Source organism: Vicia villosa, linkage group LG1, assembly GCF_029867415.1.
Source record: "Vicia villosa cultivar HV-30 ecotype Madison, WI linkage group LG1, Vvil1.0, whole genome shotgun sequence".
In the NCBI taxonomy this organism is placed as follows: domain Eukaryota; kingdom Viridiplantae; phylum Streptophyta; class Magnoliopsida; order Fabales; family Fabaceae; genus Vicia; species Vicia villosa.
The window spans coordinates 107,495,761-107,513,826 of NC_081180.1; the positions used below are offsets into that span (position 1 = coordinate 107,495,761).

At 32.8% G+C, this 18,066-nt stretch overlaps 1 long non-coding RNA gene across 4 annotated transcripts; it reads left to right on the forward strand.

The window, feature by feature from the left end:
• Window positions 1–8,393: 8,393 nt before the first annotated feature.
• Window positions 8,394–16,497, forward strand: LOC131643794 (uncharacterized). Of its 4 annotated transcripts, none has more exons than XR_009296300.1 (6): window positions 8,394–9,064; window positions 9,220–9,330; window positions 9,497–9,551; window positions 10,342–10,452; window positions 10,576–10,651; window positions 16,348–16,497. It is a non-coding gene; the product is annotated as an uncharacterized LOC131643794 (long non-coding RNA). The 4 variants fall into 4 exon arrangements; XR_009296301.1 differs by having other exon boundaries at window positions 8,394–8,580; window positions 8,939–9,064; window positions 9,497–10,452; XR_009296298.1 differs by having other exon boundaries at window positions 9,497–10,452.
• The last annotated feature ends 1,569 nt before the right edge of the window (window positions 16,498–18,066 follow it).

The window sequence follows — 18,066 nt, forward strand, 5'->3', positions numbered from 1 at the left end:
TTCGAACCATTATTCATAGGATATCTAACATTTTAATGTTAGTTTTCAACATGGGGTGGATTTATAATGGTCAATGAAAACAATATTATTTATATAGGGGGTGTTGATACAAATGTTTCTAGGAAACACATTTATAACTGGACAATGGAAAGCATTCACAAGTTGGTCAATAGGTGAGGGTACAATGAAGGAACTTATAGGTTGTGGACTAAAATTTCGGAAATATATGAGGATTTCTTTCAAATAAGAAAGGATGATGATGCATACGATTTCCCTGCATATGCTTGTGCAAATCAAATTGATAGAGATATCTTTATGCAACATGATGTTGAGAACATTGGACTTAGAGTAAGGGTTCCAAAGTGTGTTAATCGGGTGTCAGATATGGAAGGATTAGAAGATAAGGTGGTTGAAGGGTTAGATGATAGGGAGGATGATACATCTACTACTCTTGTAGATGGATTTGATGGAGTTGATGTAACTGTATCTATAAATGCATAGGAGAGAGTTGTTGGACTGTTAGGTAGGCACAACAAGGAAATTAATGGAGATAATTATTAAAGTGATGAATTGGACAGTTCAGATTCAGATGACTCTGGTGATGGTGAAAAGCTCGAGTTTGTGAGGTTTAGGAAAGAGCATCTAAATAAGGACTACAAATTTAAGTGGGGTATGAAATTTAATTCTCTTGTTGATTTGAGAGAGGAAATTCATGAGTGGTCAGTGTTAAATGGTTGAGAAATTACATTTGTGAAAAATGAAAGTTATAGGGTAAGGGTAGAATGCAAGGCTAAATGTTTTTTTTAGTCCAATGCTTTAAAGTGGACCAAAATCACATATATTCTATAAAAACACTAGTGGATACCCACACTTGTGCTTGGGTTTTTAATAGTATATTTGCAAGCTCAAAAAGGGTGGTCAAGGCTATAGTCAAGAGAATGCAAACATTTAAAACAGTTAGAATCTGTGATATTATGCAAGATATCAGACATTCTTAGTAGATATAAGTGTTGCTAGAGAATTAAAGGTGATTCTAATAAGCAGTATGCTGATTTATGGAGGTATGTTGTTGAGATGACAAAAGTTAATCGTGGGAATATTATGAAGATCAATGTTGAAAGAACACTTCCCTTGATACAACCAAGGTTTGGCTCATTTTAATTTTGTTTTCATGGTTGTAAGAAGGGTTTCATATATGGATGTAGACCATTTGTTGAGATTGATGGCTGTCCCCCGAAGACCAAATATGGAGGATAACTACTAATTGATATGGATAGGGATGGATCCCTATGATCAATATTTCCCCTTGGCATTTGGTGTTGTTGAAACTGAGACAAATGAGAGTTGGAGGTAGTTTCTATAGTTATTGATAGAAAATATTGGACAAGAAAAAAGATACGTGTTTATCTCTAATCAACATAAGGTATGGCATTAACATCATGTGTGGTAGACACAAGTCATACACAAGCAAAGAAAAAGAAGGGGGAAAACTTGTTATGAAGACGAGAAGAATGCATAATGAAAGAGTTAAGTTGAGGTGATTTCAAAATCCAATTCTAGGCCAAGGTTCAACTATTGACCAACTAATAAAATTAACATAACTTGAAGAAAGAACAACCACTCGTGGACAGGATTCTAAGCTTGGAGTGTAAACCATGTCTCAAGTATTTGAAGAAACAGATATGACAGCTTATGTAGTAATGATGCACATTATGTGCCACTTTTAATGTTGTGCTTGTAGCATGTTTTACTTTTTGTGCCATCTAGTTATGCTTGTACTATTGACAATTTTAAGTGTCATTTTGTATCAAAATTATGCAGTTCATGTGCCATTTTGCATTAAAATATTGCACTATGTGTGCCATTTTGTATCAAACTTATGCACTTTATGTGCTACTTGGTAATGAATTATGCGTTATGCCATTTTGATTCTCAATTGTGAACTATAGCAGTTATGTAAATAATTTTAAATAAATCGCAATATTAGACAAAAAATTTCTCAACCCCAACTTTTCCATTAGATACAATATTGATACAACATATTGATTACATTAACTTACTAACTATTGAAAACACATCCATGAAAATAATTTTACATTAGCTTAATTACTATTGAAAACAACATCCATGACAACAAATGCAATCTTTAGCCTATAACTTCGGTTCTTCTCCATTACTAGCTTTTTCTTCATTTTTTCAATCTTCACTGAACTAGTTTCGGCACCATACTTCTTGTCAACTTCATTCTTAACTTTCTTGACAATGTCCTTCGCATCTTCCTGAAAAGTGCCAAAATGTACTTATTTTGTGTATGTAAATAGTGGTACTTATCGATACTTTTGTTAATACCGTTTGAATAATTTCCCGTTTTGTGTATAAATATGTATACTTTGTGAATAGTTGTATTTTTATATACTTTTATACTATTTGATAGTTTTTCCTATGTTTCTATAGGTATTCATGCTTATTGGAGCCTTGAGGAATAAAGTTTCAAAGGCACGACTTCGATTTCGCAGTTTTGGTGCAAGCCCGCTTAGCCACCGTCAAGCGGACTTCCATAGGCTCAAAATAAGGATGACCAAAATCATAATTTTGGTTTCCATTCATTCATTATTGGATAGAGCATTGAATAAGCTTTCCAACACTTCGAACTGGGCGCAATTCGGAGTTACGGTTCTCGAGTTATGGCGAAAACAAAATCTGATTTTTAGCAGAGTCCGCTAAGCGGACTCAGTGCCGCTAAGCGGACTCAGTGCCGCTAAGCGAGGTGACGAATTTTAAGACTTGTTAAAAAGGGGAAAAATCGCATTTTTAGGTTATGGGTTGGGTATTTTTGAGTCCCAACACCATCAACTTCATTCTTAGAGTAGGATTGGCTTAGAAAACAACACCGGGTCATGCACTTGGAAGATCGGAGGTGGATTTTTCATCAACCAGAGCTGACAACCCGCGAGATGTTTTATTTATCTCTTCTATTCTTTGTGTATTTCTTTGTGTTGGGTTTGTTTGTATAGTTACTCGAATCTTATGTATATTTACCGATTATAATGTTATGTTTAACTTGCTTTACAAATCTGTGTTGATGTTGTTCTGGATTTTTGCTCTATGCTGGGGATATGGGTTGCTTTAGAGATAAACTTACTGAATCCTTATCTAGGATGATAATCTATTGGTTCTGAACTCTAGAGATAGATTTAGAGATAGCATTCACTATGGATATCTGTACTTAATGCTTTCGTGTTTGAGCGGCGCGCGAGAGATCGCCGACGCGAGAATATGGATGTTCTCACGACTTCGCGTTAGAGGTAACCTTAGTTGTGAGATGATCTCGTTTGTGCTCCAGAGATGGACGCTTATGTGAGAGATACGTGATGACATAGATGAGTATCGTAGGTTGAGTATAACGGGTTGGTAAGTGGTTGTTTGTGAAGAGTGAATATATTTACATTCCTGATAAGTTATTTCTCTTCTAAGAATGTGTTTATTCTTTTCCTGTCTATATCTTTGTTTAATTTTTTCTCATTCAATCCAAAGTTCGAAACCGTAGAAACTGTTGAATGGCATCTCTCCATCTTTGAGGACCATAATTCAAGGATCAATATTTCCAAATCTTTTTTCGTTGCTTGCCCTATACTGCATTCAACAAAATGGCGCCGTTGCCGGGGATGGTTTGATTGCATCGCATTAGTTTCCATGGTTTTGAGCTTTGTATATATCGTATATATTATATAGTTTCACTTGTATATATATTTACTTGTACATGTTTACTTGTTTATGTTCACCATATAAGTTTACTTGTATAGGTTACATATAAGTATACTTTTATTGGTGAATGTTGGTGAAACATGTTGATCTCGGATGAGCTCTTTAATAACAAATCTTCACTTTTCAACTTGTGAATCCAACATTCACTAACTTTTCTCTTTTTGTATGATAATAGTTGTTTGTGTTCCATACTTGTGCATATGTGTTGGTTTGTGCACATAATTGTATACTTGCGTTTTCTTTTAAGTTTGTTTAATTGTTGTATATATTTGTACCCGTAACGTTTGTTGAGTGCTTTGGTTAGGACACTTTCTTTAGGCTTGTGCGGTGAGACGTCATCATGGCATGACGAGAGGAGGCTACTTTCCAAACACCGAAACAATAAAGGCGTCGAGCTAACGACGTAAAACAAGTGCTTGTTAGGAGGCACCCCCACGGGGGTAAAGTTTTGGCTATTTTTATGTTTATGAGGTGTTTAGGTGAAGTGGAGAGGGCTGGAACACCTAATTCTGTTCTGGTTTTTCTGGTTTTTTCTGTGTCCGTTAAGTGGAACAAAGCTCGCTAAGCGAGCATAGCAGAATTTTGTTTTCCTGCTTTATACCAGTGGGGCTTCCATTCCACTTAGTTCACTCTTTTTCCCACTTTCACCAAGGCTAATTAGTAATATATATTAGTTTTGTTTTTCTAATTATTTTATTGGTTTTTTGGACTCAAATTTTGTTCGGTTATTCGAAGATTTTTTAGGTGATTTTCCAAAGCTTGAGTGTTTCAACTTACGGATGTATGGTAGGATATTGTTTTTGAAGTTGTATTTTTCAAGGTACTCATTTATCACTTTCTATAGCATAACATGTTTAGGAAACTTTTCATTTGTACAATTACCATACAATTCATTCTTTTGCATTACTTGCTTGTTGATTGAATCACTTTAGTTCGCAAACCATAAATTTGAGGAAGCTTTCCATTGTTTACATATGCTGGAGCCCACAATCTTTGTTTTAACTGGATTTTATTATGCTTAATCTTTTGTTTATGTTGATTTTATGAAAGCATGAAAAGGATCAAGGCATTTTGTTTCATTTTGAGCACAACCACCATAACCAAATAATTAATTCACCTTGTGAGTGTGTGATCATTTGTTAACCCTTTTGAGCCTTTTTGTCAATGTCCATGTTGTTTTTGCTAAATGCTTATCTTTGAGTGTTTAGTTCTCATTTTTGCAGGGATGATTGATTTTTTGTTTTCTTGAACCCTCAACCATGATTTTTGGTATGAATTCTTAACTTGCCTTAGAAAGTAGGGAGTATCCACATGATGATGTGGTTGAATTCAAGTTGGGGAGAAAAATGATTGTGCACTTATTTGGTTGTTGCTATGAAATTGAAAAGAAAAGAAAAAAATGTGAAAAGAAAAGAAAAAGAAAGAAAAAAATGTGAAAAAGTTTTGAAAAACAAAAAGAAAAAGAGAAGCGAATAATTGTGCTAATAAGTATTGTGATTGGTTTGAGAAACTTGTGGTCAAGGAAGAAGTTTAATCGAGATTTTGTTGCTTAGAACTTTGTGGATTGATCACTCCCTTAGGTTTAGGTAAGTCTTTGTTTCGATTAGCCTTAGGACTTATCCCTTGTTTGTTAACCAAGCCACATTACAACCTTGAAAAGTCCTTGTGATTCTTGCTTTTGTATCTTCAATGTGATTTTTTGATGAATGCATAATTTAATCTTTTGTTTGCAAGATTGTTGGATAAGTGTTAAAAGTCCTTCACCTTTGTGTGTTCTTCATCCATTGACGAATTTTTGCTAGGTGTGACTCATGATGTGAGCATGTATTGTGTTAGAATGTTTTGTATGCTTTTTGTGCTTAGAATTCGTTTCATTTACATGTTGTCGTTGTAGGATAGTGGTAAGTACTTACTTTGTTTATACATTTTTGTGTTGAACCATACATTTGTTTTTGGTTTTTCAAAACTTGTTGATTCACAATTCTTTGGTTTATTACTTTTGATTCTTTTATTTATTTGACATTGTTTGAGGACAAACAAAGCTTCAAGTTGGGGAGAGTTTGATAAGTGCCAAAATGTACTTATTTTGTGTATGTAAATAGTGGCACTTATCGATACTTTTGTTAATACCGTTTGAATAATTTTCCGTTTTGTGTATAAATACGTATACTTTGTGAATAGTTGTATTTTCATATACTTTTATACCATTTGATAGTTTTTCCTTTGTTTCTATAGGTATTCATTCTTATTGGAGCCTTGAGGAATAAAGTGTCAAAGGCACGACTTCGATTTCGCAGTTTTGGTGCAAGCCCGCTTAGCCACCGTCAAGCGGACTTCCATAGACTCAAAATAAGGATGACCAAAATCATCATTTTGGTTTCCATTCATTCATTATTGGATAGAGCATTGAATAAGCTTTCCAACGCTTCGAACCGGGCGCAATTCGGAGTTACGGTTCTCGAGTTATGGCGAAAACAAAATCTGATTTTTAGCAGTGTCCGCTAAGCGGACTCTGTGCCGCTAAGCGAGCTGACGAATTTTTAGACTTTTCAAAAAGGGGGAAAATCACATTTTTAGGTTATGGGTTGGGTATTTTTGAGTCCCAACACCATCAACTTTATTCTTAGAGTAGGATTGGCTTAGAAAACAACACCGGGTCATGCACTTGGAAGATCGGAGGTGGATTTCTCATCAACCGGAGCTGACAACCCGCGAGATATTTGGTTTATCTCTTCTATTCTTTGTGTATTTCTTTGTGTTGGGTTTGTTTGTATAGTTACTCGAATCTTATGTATATTTACCGATTATAATGTTATGTTTAACTTGCTTTACAAATCTGTGTTGATGTTCTTCTGGATTTTTGCTTTATGTTGGGGATTTGGGTTGCTTTAGAGATAAACTTCTTGATTCTTTATCTAGGATGATAATCTGTTGGTTCTGAACTCTTGATATAGATTTAGAGCTAGCATTCACTGTGGGTATCTGTACTTAATGCTTTCGTGTTTGAGCGGCGCGCGAGAGATCGCCGACGCGAGAATATGGATGTTCTCGCGACTTTGCGTTAGAGACAACCTTAGTTGTGAGATGATCTCGTTTGTGCTCCAGAGATGGACGCTTATGTGAGAGATATGTGATGACATAGATGAGTATCGTAGGTTGAGTATAACGGGTTGGTAAGTGTACGTATGTTTGTGAAGAGTGAATATATTTACATTCCTGATAAGTTATTTCTCTTCTAAGAAAGTGTTTATTCTTTTCCTGTCTATATCTTTGTTTACTTTTTTCTCATTCAATCCAAAGTTCGAAACCGTAGAAACTGTTAAATGGCATCTCTCCATCTCTGAGGACGATAATTCCCGGATCAATATTTCCAAATATTTTTTCGTTGCTTGCCCTATACTGCATTCAACAATTCCCTCAGATAAACCTTTGTCATTTCATATTCACAACATTTTATGGAAATCAATTGACTCCTTTGAACCTCACAAACCTCAGCATCTAACATGAAAAAATCACAGCCACTCTGCAAATATGTTTAACACAAATTTAAGAGTTAATGTCAATACAAATATGAAGAGAAACTTGAACAGACACTTACCACTGAATTTCGACATTTCCAATGTTTTTTACTAGGGTTATCAATGGTGTTTGATACCCCAAATCTTCATTGGTTGATTACAACCATATCCTTGCAAGCTCAGTCCACTTGAGTTACCAATAGATAATGTTTTTCTTCTACCCATGATTGAAACCACAATGAACCCTAGCAGACGAAATAGATGTAGAAATGGGGACCAAATTTGGTAGTGTGTTGAAGAAAGGGGAACAATATCGTCGCCATGGAACCCTAATAAATTGAAATTGAAAACAAATGCCATGGTATCACACGAAATATGATGAAAATACAAGTTATAATTGACGAAATCACCCACACTTGAATTCGAACAAAATCCACATTTCCTGAAAAAAATATTTCAATACATTTCACAACACTCTAACACTAGAATATAATAGAAAATATAAAAAGTCTAACAAAAACTTAAAGTATTTGAATCTATCATACAACCTTAGGATCAACCTAGAGGTCCCGTTCTAATTTTAAAAATGGGCCCAAATTTAAAATATAAATACAATTATAATAATGAAAAATTACATTTTAATCAATAATATATTTAATTATATTATTTTGAGTTTTGATTTATCTTAATTTTTGTATGCATTGAGTTTTTAATATAGTATTTTTTGATTTATTGGATTTTTATTATAAATTTTTATTTATTTCGATTAATAATTATGGAAAAAAATTAGACCTTTTAAAAATATAGAGCCTCCCAAAATTTGAAGCGTAGCACTTCCGACACATGCACAGGCCGGTCCTATATATATATATATATATATATATATATATATATATATATATATATATATATATATATATATATATATATATATATATATATATATATATATATATATATATATATATATATATATATATATATACCATATAAGAACATTAGATGTTATGGAAAAGCCCATATTACCCTTGATGTGTTGCCACCACCACAACCATTTGAAAATGCTTTTTGTCCTATTGAAACCCTAATTCTTATCCTAACTCATTTTTTTCTATTCTTATTGAAACCCTTTTATTATCTTCTGACACTCTATTCCTCCCTATCGTCCTTTCCCATCTCTATCTTCTTCTCCCTTCTGATGCAAATTTATTCTTCTCCATGGTAGACGCGTTTTCGAATATGACTTTTTGTTGTTGTTCTTTCAAGAATTATGGAACGGGGGATTCGATTTGCTGTGGTTGAAACCAATCTTCTCAATGTTGTTCAATGTTGATGATTTAGGATTTTAGGGTTTATATGCTTTGTTGATTGGGGGTTTTCTTACGGTGATGGTTGATGATAAATAAATTTGGATTATAGCAGCAACTATCTATTTGTAGTATTCTTAAATGGTTATTACACGTAAATCAATTTACCGGGTTATTCTTCTCCATGGTAGATGCGTTTTTGAATCTTACTTTTTGTTGTTGTTCTTTCATGAACTATGGAACGGGGGATTCGAAATTATTGGGTTGTTTAATTTTTATGTGACATGCAAAAAATGTTTGTGTTATATTTTGACCGTGTTGTTGTTGTTGGGGTGTTTTTGTTTACAGAAACAAGCTGTGAAGAAGGATGTGTATCAGGTGTTTGCTGAGAAGGTGAAAGACCATAAGGAGTTGGTTTCGAGATGGGCTGTTCTACAAGAGACACGGGTTGAGTATTTCAGAGGGAAGGATTTTGTGAGCTTCTTGAAAATTGCGTTTGTCTTTATGTTTGAATCTAACATAGTCTGATTATCATCGATAACAATTAACTCTTCCAATTTGTAATGTTATTCCTCTTCATCATGTTATTGTTTTTTTCTTCATTTTGATACTAAATATCTCAATTTTAGGTTATGGATGATTTATGGGTGTTGGTTGCATTAGACGATGATTATTATCCTGAAAGAGGTTCGGTTTCAAAAAGTAAACGGGGTTGCAGAATGATGTTTTTTCAAACTTAAGTATGTAATCTTTAATTAGATATACCTCTATTTAATTTAACTTTTTAAACTAATATTTATCTTGCCAAATTTAACAAAATGAAACACTTGATAAGTTAATCTAAAATTCTAAGTGGTCATCGAATATAGTATTGATTATGGGTTGCTTTACGCTTTTCTTTTGCAGGGCTGGAATAAAAGTGGGTTTCTTGTCATTTTCATTAGTTTATTTCATAATAAAGGTACAAACGACCAGTCTTAATGATTATGCTCCAAATTTTCAGTTTACAATTTTCTGAAAATACTTTAGTCATTATTGTGCTTGCGACTCAAAATTGGTGTAACCATTACCATTAAGTAAGCAGCAGAGTTAATACTTGACAAATTTCCAAAGTCGTCAAATTCTAATGTTAAATGTCAATGGAAGTGGTATGCAAGGTTCTTCCATACAATATTTATTTTGCGATACACTATTTAGCATAACTCTTTAGTGCAAAGTGTTGTTGCTATGGTTTTTACGTACACTTACATCGATTCGTGTATAAGACAAATTGGTTGAGATAACTGGTAAAAATCCCCTGAGGTAAGTGTTAGAGTGAGACTGTTAGGCTAATTTAATCCATGAATTTTCAATAATTTTGCAAGCGAAATTGCAGATTCTAGGCAATTATGTTGATATTTTAATGTATAGATATATACTTTTTCTGCTGCTAATATCATCAGCTTTATCACAATACATGTTTTATGCTCATGATTTTGGTTTTCACTGAACTGAGATTGCAAAGGGTGTCAAACCTCTCTGAAAGTAAACATCAAAGGATGTTTATCAACTCGCTCGGGTCCTCATCGAGTATGATCAGGAGAAGTACAGTTCGGTTAAAAGAAATATGGAACCATCACTAATCTTTTGTATATTGGCATACCTTTTGAAATAATTTAATTAGCTCTTGGTCTAAATATTTGGGAACTGGCTAAAGCAGTGTTTTTGGAAGATCTTAATGAACATATGGTGAGTCACTACTGTTGTTGCAGGATTCCAGGGACTTTGAAGTTGTTGTTATCATGGAGATTGATGTTGAATGCCTGAGCTAATTGACTATTCATGCTGCAGCAATTTTCCAATTCAGCCAATAATCAGATAAGGTTAACAGATCTTAAGTTACTATTTGAGAATCGAAATAGATGCAGGGTACATATACAAAAATTTATCAAATGTATTCTTTTTTTCATTGCTTTGTAACTAGATTTTATGCTGGTTTTTAACAGGTATTTTACATGTAGCAAACCAATGTCGGGTTCACTAGGTCATGAGTTTCAAGAAGCCAAAACTTTTGCATCATAGGTACTAAAAATATTTAGGATCACTACTAGAAATACACGTATTTCCTGCGGAATTACCTGCGGATTTTTGCTAAATTTCCGCAGGAAACGTGTTTCCTGTGGATTTTTCTGCGGTTTTATGTCCCCAGCTAAAACCTTCGTGGGTAATATTTTTCGCAGGTAATTCCGCAGGTATTTCCGCAGCTAAATCCGCAGGAAACAATTCGCAGATAAATCCGTAGGTAAATCCGCAGCTAATTCCGCAGGTAAATCTGTAGGAAATATATATCCCCAAGTAAATCCGCAGGAAATTTCATTAAATAATTTTTTTATTTTATGAACTTTTGAACCATTATATATATTTAAATAACTATAATAAAAAATAAAATTATAATTTTCAATGTAAATTAAACTTGAATTCATAGAACATAATTGGTAAGAAGTACTTACATAGTCATTACTAAAAATGATTCAAAAAATCAAGTTATTACTAATCGTTTGTTTGACAAGTTAAAAAGATAATACAATCCAAAAACTAAGTCAAAATGAAAAAAAGTACAAATCAAAATTCATTACTAAGGTCTTCTTCATTTGTTTCATCGACGCCATCTTCATTTGTGTGATCACTTTCATTAGTGGGTTGTGGTGGATGAGAAGAAGACTTGTGTGAAGATTTGAAATTCAATCAAATTAACACTTCCCAAAATACTTACATATGCAGATTCAGCATGAACTCCAACCCAACTTTGATCCTTTTTCCAATGTCTGCGAAAATAGAACTCGGTCAATGATGGATCTGCACCCTTTTCCTTTCTCTACAAATTACAAAAGAAAGAGAGCTCAATAATTTTATCTATCAAAGTATATGATATTGGTACAGTGAGACTTAACATGTGAAATTACACTCATATTCTCCAGTCTCTATTAAAATGATATTAAAATGACCCTGGTATTTTGTTAGAAACTATGATGATGTCAAATTAAGGAGTCAACAAACAATAATAGCCTTAAAAAAACTATTTTGTTCCTATGAATTTTGTCAGTCTTATTGATGGACAGGGACATCAATTTCAAACTATTCTTTAGAGATTAGACAATGATTCCATTGGACACAATGGAACTTTTACTTGTGTACTAATATTCTAATAATTCAGGTTCAACCTTTTAAAAAGTAGATATACATCCACTTGAAGAAGAAACAAACATGGAAATACCTTTTAAAAACACGATGGTATAACAGTAGATTTCAATGTAAAATCACGTTTAGACTCAAATGCTACAAATTATATTTTCACGTATAATCAGTTCTACTCGAGAACAACCAAACAAATCAAAATCAATTCTACATATAAACAAGGGTTCATACCTACTACAATCCCAGCTGCTATTGCTAGCACATTCTTGAGGGCCCCTGCTATTTCTACTCCTGTAACATCACTGTAGTTATCACTTGTCAGAAATTACAAGCTGAACATTTACATCAAAATTTCTATATAGTTGTTTGACATATGATGCATAAAACTGAAATACAAAGATTAAAGCAAGCAAAAGCCATATACTTTTGATAAGACAAGGGAGGTACCTTGATGTACCGATTCTTAAACGATTTGATGCTAGTAACTGCTGAATTGCATCTGCCAATTTTTTGTCTTTGGATGCCATGACCATCGCTGTATTATAAAATGGAACCGAATGACAAATTTTTTTGGCTTCCATGCTATCAACCACTTACTCAAAAAAAGAAAAGATTAACACAGGTAATAAGCAATGTCAGTATAACCTGTAGGTAGCTTGTTCATTAATTCCAGAGCAAAAGAAGGACCTGATAGTGCAACAAAAGGCTGGCGAGGATTTCTTAGTGCTTGAGGAATAATTTGAGCCATCATCCTTAGTGTATTAAGCTCCAGGCCTTTACTGAGAGATATGAATGGCAAGCCCGGATCAACATAATCAGCGACACTCTCAAGAAATGATGTGCTGAACTGCAATAACAGAAACAAAGATTCAGACATGGTATGGTAGTCAATCCTGGATAGTGGTGCGGAGTGTCTGACCCCAATAATGGGATAGCGGGAGGATAGCGTATAGCAGGATGACCGCTATTTGATCATGTTGTAAACAAATTACGTGAATAACTATAAACACATATTTAATGTAAAATTTAACAAAAAACTCAAAACTCAAAAGATTCATAAATCAAAGCACAAGGCTGCAAAGAAGAAAAATAGGAACGATGTGAATAGAAGTAAAAATGAGAAGAAAAGTAAAAACAGAGGAACGGTTGACACAGAAAGAACCGGAGAAGAAAAGTTAGAACCAACCTGAAGAGAATGTGAAAAAAAGAAAGAAACTGAGAAGATAAAAACAACCAGAAGGAAAAAGAAATGATGGATGCAGAACGAAGAGAAGAGGAAAGAACAACAGCAATGGCAGCTGCAGAATAAAGAGAAAATCATAGTCTGTGAATTGAGAGCTTAAATTACATCATCAGAGCTTTTTTCTAATCCATGTCCTGATCTATTCCAAATAACTTCCACCAGCCAGTATTCAGTTTGTGGACAAATATTTTCTGCCAACGCATGTCATTAACTAACATTAAGAATTCCAATTTCCATACCTCCTTTCAATTGCATTCAGCCAAATCTCCATCTCATTCACCACTCCAAACGCATATTAATATAGAATTTGCAGAAAACATATAGATTTCAGATTTGGTGTACATTTCATGCAAAACTATTCTTGTTTCTTTTTGTGGTAATATAAAACATGACATTAGTATCTAGCTTCTCAAGTGAAATATATGATATAACTCTCTTACTTTGGAAACAAGAACATGTTGAGAGTGATATCTGACCAATGCAATCTCACATACCCTATGCATTTCTTTGCCAATTCAGTAGTCTTTTTATATTCTCTTTTTCTATTCTTTTGCATACTGAATCCAAACTGCTGTCTTTCACAGCTGACAGACGAGCTCAGTTTGAAATATTGGAGTACACCGAAGACGACTATCAGAAAGAACTTGAGCATATTGAACAGGTTGAACCACCTGTCTCGTTTATATTTTCCCATTGTGTAGCTCTAACCCACACTAGGAGACCAATACAAAAAATAGGCCCCGGCATATAACTTTATACTAAACATACATGTCACATTTCGTTTAAAACATTTTCACAAGCAAATATTTTAACTTATATAACCCCCTTACAGTCCCAAAGCATTGAGATTTTAGTTACTTGAGATTGAGAAAGGGGAAATTTTCTAACATATAAGTCTAATGGTTTGTTGAAAGGTATTACCCAACATTTAAAGAGCAATACTAAGATTTATAAACAAAAGACGAGCTTACATAATTACAGACATTAGTAAGTAATTCATCATCCTTTCAGAAAGTGTAAATAAACTGAAGAGTTTATGTAAATAAACTGAAGAGTTTATGTAAATAAACTGAAAACAGCTTATGAACACTTCATACTCAAGTTTTCAACAGAAAGTTAAGCTGAGAATCAAAATTACAATGAAGCACACATAAACTGCATTACATGGCTGTATCATATGTAATGAAAAGAGTTCATAAGCTGGAAGCTATGAAGCACAAACACCGGAAATACAACACCAACACTAACACGTTGACACCAGTAATAATTTAAAAAACTGAATAAATTAAACGTAATCACAAAAGAAGATTGAATGTATGATAACAAAAGAAGAAGAAAAAAACACTACCTCCACCCCTAAATGTAAATCTAATTTTTTAAAAATATTTCTAAATATAAATCACATTTCATTCAAACTATGAGATAAAATTACTTTTAATTTCAAATCTATTCTATACTGCTTATAAATTATATCATTAAAAGCCAAAAAACCTACCTGATGACTTTCATGCATGGGATTAAAAGAGCATCCTGGAGGATCAACCTCTAGTGCCGCAATATGAGCGAGCGAGAAAGAAATAATCCGGTTGGGATATTTCATCGAACACCTTGCGAGCGAGAACGAAATCCGCATTTTTCTTCATTTCAACCGGTAAGTGCTCATCCAATTTAGGTTTATGAAGTTGTATACTCGTGTTAATTTAATTCAAACTCTTCACCAAAATCAAATCACAATCAAACTGTTATAGAACCCAGTACGTAATAGAACACGTAATTGAGTCGAAACCGTAAAAATGCCAGAATTCCAAAATGCAACCAATTCTGAACTGAAACAAAACTCGATTTGAAATCAAAACAAACCTGTGAAAAAGCTGCTCGAATCCAAACTCTAAACTGAGTTGAAACCTCCAAACTCGAACCAAAACGGTAATGATACACGAAGATGCAGGAGCATTCGACGGAGAGGACTCGCGAGGGTGGATAGAGAGATTCAGTGCAACCTTCATGTGGATGGAGGCAATTCACGACAAGAGAAGAGAGAGACAGAGCTTCAGATTGAAATACGATTATTTTTCTTTCTATATAAAATTTAAAAATTTAAAATCCTATATAATTTAATTTGATATTTTAACAATATTATTATTAGAGTAGTAGGATTAAAACTTTATAATAATAATAATAATTAAAAATTGAACACATAACTCAAAATGTATAACTGATAATGAGATTAAATTTAAAATTTAGAAATAATTTTAAAATATATTAAAAGAGAAATTAATAGAATATATAATATTCATTTCAGTAAGTTATTTTTTTAGCAGTTGATTAGTTGGTCCAATATATGACACATAGTAGGTTCGATTCCTATTCTATAAATTTTATCAGATTTTTGTTTTCAATTTTTTTTATATATTTTTTAATTTTATTATTCAAAATTATCATACGATTTATTAAAATATAAATTGAAGAATAACATTAAATTTTAAAAACTAGCTTTTATTAAACTTTAAAAAAATTATTATTATTTGTAGAAATCATTTAGATGTATTAAATTTTTGGGAAATATTAATTTAAGATGCTGTCTTTTTGGTAGATTCTTTGGTCCAATATGAGTTATATAATAGGTTCAATTCCAATATGAGAAATATTTAAGTAATTAATAAAATTAAAAATGAAAATTTTCAATAATTATGAAATATATCAATTATTAAAAACTAAGATTGAAATTAAAATTAAAAATTAATTAAAATACATTATAAAAATAATTACTAACATAGAAAAAATAAGGATTAAAAATTAAATATAAACTAAATAAAAAACTGGAAAAATAAATAAATAATAATTCAATTAGATATTTGCAGCTAAATCCGCAGGAAAATTTCCTGCGGAATTACCTGCGGATTTTGTATGATAGTTTGGTTTTGTTATGATAAACATCCGCAGTAAATTCCGCAGGAAAGTTTCCTACGAAATCACCTGCGGATTTTATGGTGTAGTGAGATATTTTCTTTGAAATATAAATTCCGCAGAAAAATCCGCAGGTATTCTTGCGGAATTTTCTGCCAATTTTAAATCCGCAGAAAATTTTATTTTAAGATGAAATTCCCAGGAAAATCCGCAGGTATTCCTGCGGAATATTTTCCGCAGGAAATTCCGCAGGTAAATTGAGTATTTTTAGTAGTGGATGCTATGAAATGTGATTATAAATTTTATCATCTCTATATGCAGTATCAATATTTTAGATTATCAAGTATAGTAGAAAATCAATATGTTTTTCTAAAGACTTAGTGGAGTCTTATGAAAACATGTCTATTTTATCTTTTATTATATAAAAATGCAGATAGCAACTGTCAAACATGTAAAACCTGGAGCGCATTTTGACGTCTCGACTTTTTAATGTAAAATAGTTGAAGGATTGTGATTGACTATGAGTTGCATCCAGTGGTGATAAATAAACATGACTGCACCTATTCGTTGCGGCTTTCTATCCCTTTTCGTGTAAAAATCCAAACAATTTTAACTAGCAAAGTCATCTTAAAATGGTGAATAATTGAAACAAGATATGCACACAACACATGTCATAGAAGTACTTTTTTATGTCAAGAAATGTTTTTGCCATTGGAGAATTGAGGGCTTTAACAGGTGCGGGAAAGTTCGGCTACTTGAAGATTCGTCGGCGGGCTACAAAAAACTATTACCAATTTCATTACTTTAGGAGAAGCCAATAGGAAAAAGAATTCCTTTTCAGATGTTACAGATAATGACTTTCTCAGTGATCCAGCAACTGATTTGGATAAGTCTTTCGTCGGTACGCCTTAAATGCCCGAATCAAGCAAATAACCACAGATAATCATCTGTACGTCTAATTCGGTAAGTCTTTCGTCGGTACGTCTGATTCGGTAAGTATTTCGTCGGTACGTCATACCTATTCAATTTCTCATTCAGATCAAGTGTGGTAGTTACATATTAAATAGAATGTTGATGAGGCAATTGCATATGATGAGTGTGAAGTAATAAGTATTGTTATACCTTCTTCTGTATGGTTGTTATTTTAACCTGAGCTATTTCTAAAATGATGGAAGAGGAAGAGGTCCTACTCATCTTGCTATATTATCTCAGCCATCAGATACAATTCACGGCTCATTTCGTGTAACAATTCAAGGTGAAATTATCGAACAATCATTCGGAGAGGAGCATTTGTGCTTTAGAACACTTAAGCATTTCACTTCAGCGTTTCACTTCAAAAGTTCATTCGGAGAGATCCTATTTGATGCCAATGAAGATTAGTTTTTGCCGAGGGGGATAACACTTATGTCATCAATGGTTTTGAATGCGATTTTGTTTTGATACTTTTAAGATCTTTTGAATTTTTTCTATTAGAATTTTGAGTGTGCTCGAATGTACAATTATAACATACATAATTATTTTCTTGGCTGATATGGTTGAGTTTTATCTGTAAATTAGTTTAGTATGTTTTTGTTTATTATCTTACATTCAATGCTAAATATCTAATTTTATGAATAAATGATTGATGATAAGTTGCTAACTTTTGTCTGCTTCAAGGTGTTGAATCTAACTCCATTGCTATTCCACATTTAACAACAAATTATAACAATAGCAGGATGCAAAACAGATCCAAAGGAATGTCTGAGCCATGTATTGGAGTTGCAAAATTATTCTCAGTAGCATTTATATGTGATAGATCTAATTTGCTACTGCCTACTGGTATAGATGGTGATGGATGATAGTGTAGACTCTTTCCAATTTGCTACTGCCTAATGGTATTTTCTAACTTTGCTACTGGTATAAATGGTGTTGCGGTGTGTATTCAAAATATTAATAAAATTATTATGTTTATTAAATAATTGTTAATTTAAAATAGTCAACTGATTAACTGAAATTTAAAGCTATTTTTATAATAATCCAAAATAAAATTTATATGATACAAAATATATGTAGAAAGATGTTGTTCGTTGTTCGAAAAAATAATCTTGTTTTGTTATAAAATTGACATTAATGCTAATTAGAGCATAATTGGTAAGAAAATTATTATTTTTTG